This window comes from Arachis ipaensis, chromosome B03, assembly GCF_000816755.2.
Source record: "Arachis ipaensis cultivar K30076 chromosome B03, Araip1.1, whole genome shotgun sequence".
Classification (NCBI taxonomy): Eukaryota; Viridiplantae; Streptophyta; class Magnoliopsida; order Fabales; family Fabaceae; genus Arachis; species Arachis ipaensis.
This window is the reverse complement of record NC_029787.2, coordinates 23,253,723-23,257,099: the sequence shown is the minus strand read 5'-3', so window position 1 is coordinate 23,257,099 and position 3,377 is coordinate 23,253,723.

Below are 3,377 nucleotides of genomic sequence, written 5' to 3'. Positions count from 1 at the left end.
CGCTAGTGAGAACCGACAGATGATTAGCCGTGCGGTAGCTGTACCTGGTATTTTTCATCCGAGAAGATCATACAGCTTGCCATGGAAGGGAGCACACATGATTGGAAGAAGACAATAGGAAAGTAGAGGTTCAGAAGCAACAAAGCATCTTCAAACGCTTATCTGAAATTCCCACCAATGAATTACATAAGTATCTTTATTTTATTTTATGTTTTATTTATCTTTTAAATTATCAAAACCTCATAACCATTTGAATCCGCCTGACTAAGATTTACAAGATGACCATAGCTTGCTTCAAGCCGACAATCTCCGTGGGATCGACCCTTACTCACGTAAGGTATTACTTGGACGACCCAGTGCACTTGCTGGTTAGTTGTGCGGAGTTGTGAAAAGTGTGATCACAATTTCGTGCACCAATCAACAATGTGCTTTCCTTTAAGCTTTTCAATTTCAGATTTCAAAAATCTATTTTCTTCAATAAGATCCATCGCACATTCCGTCTCCTTCACTTTTTTTTTCAAGAAATCATTTTCAGCTTTCAACATTTCATTTTTAATTTTGCATTTATTATATTTATTTAGCAATTTCTCAGAGTGGTGGGTGAGATCATCAACAATAACATGTAAATCATCTATGAATAGGTCATAGTAATTTACCTCATTCAGTTGATCTTTACCAGCCATGAAGCAGACTTGAGCTTCGTATTCGGAGTTTTCTTCCTCATCCAAATCGTTCTCAAGATCCTCCCAAGAGGCCATGAGCACTTTCTTCTTTTCTTTCTTCTTTTTTTCTTCCTTCTTGAGTTTTGGGCAATTGTACTTAAAATGTCTAGCTTCCTTACATTCATGGCATGTCACTTTGCTCAAGTCATTCTTGTATTCTTTTGAGCTCGAGCCCTTGTACCTGCCTTTGTTCCTCATTAGCTTCCTTAGCCTCCTAGCAAAAGACACAAGTTTGTCATCTGAAAAACTATCACTAGACTCGCTCTCATTTAGTTCTACTTTTGGTTTTAAGGCTTTTTCTTTAAGTATTGGCTTGTGCGTATGGTTTCATAAGCAAGAAGTTTTCCTCTTAACTCATCATAGGTTATAGGACTCACGTTGTTACTCTTAGCTAAGACAGTGGCTTTTGTTTTCCACTCTTTTGTGAGGCTTTTAAGGACTTTTTCACTAGAGTTTATTCAGTGTGTGTTAAGCCCATAGCATCAAGGTTGTTGATGATGATTGAGAATCTCTCAAAATCTCATCAATGCTTTCTCCATTCTTCATAGTAAACATCTCATACTCTTTTTACAGCATATCAATCCTTGTTTCTTTGACTTGTTTGGTGCCTTCGTGTGTCACCTGGAGTTTCTCCAAATTTCTTTGGCAGTCTTACATCTAGATACCTTTCGATACTCCTCGAAGCTGATAGCACAATGTAGCAAGTTTTCACCTTCTTTTTGTCATCATCGTTCCATTTGACTTCCTCCTTTTAAGTCACCACTCCATCAGCACTAGTCTTTGTTGAGATTTTGGGACCATTTATCACTATCTTCCATATGTTGTAGTCTATTGATTGAATAAAGATCCTCATCCTCTCTTTCCAGTAAGCATAGTTCTTCCTGTTGAAGAAAGGAGGCATGTTGTTTGATTGACCATCTGTTAGCGTGTAGGCCACAGTGGTTGTGCCCAAGTTGTTTGACATTTGGACCTTTACTCCAAGCTGTTAAGCTTGATTCTTGCGACCTTGGCTCTTGATACCAATTGAAGGTTCCAGAAAGCTTAGAGAAGGGGTGGTTGAATCTATGACCTACATTAACTTTGATTAATCAAGCCTTAAACCCAGAACTTTGAACTTGATTTCTGTTTGGTTGGTGCAGTGAACAATTCAGAAGACAATTTTGTTTTGTCTGATAAAAACTAAAAAACAAAACTAACGCAGAAAGGAAGAAGATAACACAGCTATATATCCTGGTTCAGTTGCCTTGTGCAATACAATTTACGTCCAGTCTCCACCACAACGTTGGTAGAATTTTCACTATAATCCAAATATTACATACACCAATTCCCTAGGACTCAACTTAATAATCCTATCTGGGCTTACAAGCTTCAACTTAAACTTGACTTGGTTATGCTAATACCTAGACTCACCACACTAAGTGCTTACCCAACTTAGCAAGGGATACCTCTCAAGTATATGACACAAGACAGAAAATACAACAAAAAAATATGAAATCACTCTTGGCTTTTCTCTCAAGTGTATCTCTCAACATTTTTTACTCTATGGCATTTTTTCAATGCCTCTCTTTCTTGTTGTTTACCTCTCAAAGAAAACTAAGAAAGATATACATTGAAACTAAAATACAAATAGTAAAACATGAAGAAGATGATGAATGATAGCCTTGATTCTATATGCAGAACCCAACATCTGAACTCAAAACATTGTTCTTCATCTTGGCAGAGTGCTCCCTTTAGTGTAGGTGCAATGCTTCCAAGACTTCAAACTTAATTTGTGAGGTTACACACTTTGCTCTCTCTCGGGTTCTCTCTCCTTGCTCCAATATAGATTGAAATTTTCTTTTTGTACCTTGTTCTGAGCCAATATTAGGGTTTCTTTCAAGTCAACTTCTTAGACCTTGAGCTTTCAGAATTTATCCCTTCTCTTTTTTTAATCAACCCCTAAATTAAAAATTTTAAATCTGATCCATTTGCTTGACCAAAGATAACAGAGCAGCTGAAATGAGCTTGCTCAGTGATAATCTCAAATTCATACCCTTGAGAGTGTACTTTGGCCCTAAGTAACAATCAGAGCCTTTGATTTACAGCAGTGAATATCAACCACCATCTTCTTCAACGTTTTCAAATATGGCATTGCAGAGAGTAGGAGAAAAAGTGAAGAAATCACTTTGCATGCAAATAGAAATAAATCACCTTTAACCTCTGACTTTGGTTAACATGTCTTTGTTTAATGTGATTGAACATTGCTTTTCTCGATTGACTTTCTCTTTTTTTCTTCTCTGGTGAGTGAACTCGAAAATGAAGCTTTCTCTTTCTCTTTCTCTTGTGTTTGTCTGAAGTAAACATCTGAAGCTTTGCTTAAGTTTGCTTCTCTATTGCTCGGTTAAAATTGGGCTTGGCTAGATGATCAATTTTCTTTTATCATATTTATTTCATTGGTTTGGTCTGCTGCACAATTATTTGGACCTGCATCACTAAGTAAAACAATCAAACCCAATTAGGCATTTAACCCAATAACTTAACGTCTGTCATCATCATTAAATTAATTTTGTTCTCAACTTAACAAAGTTCAATCTATTAAAGCAAAATTTGGCATATTTTTCTAATAATTTAATCATTAATTATTTTGATGAATAATTATACTTATATTATAGTTGT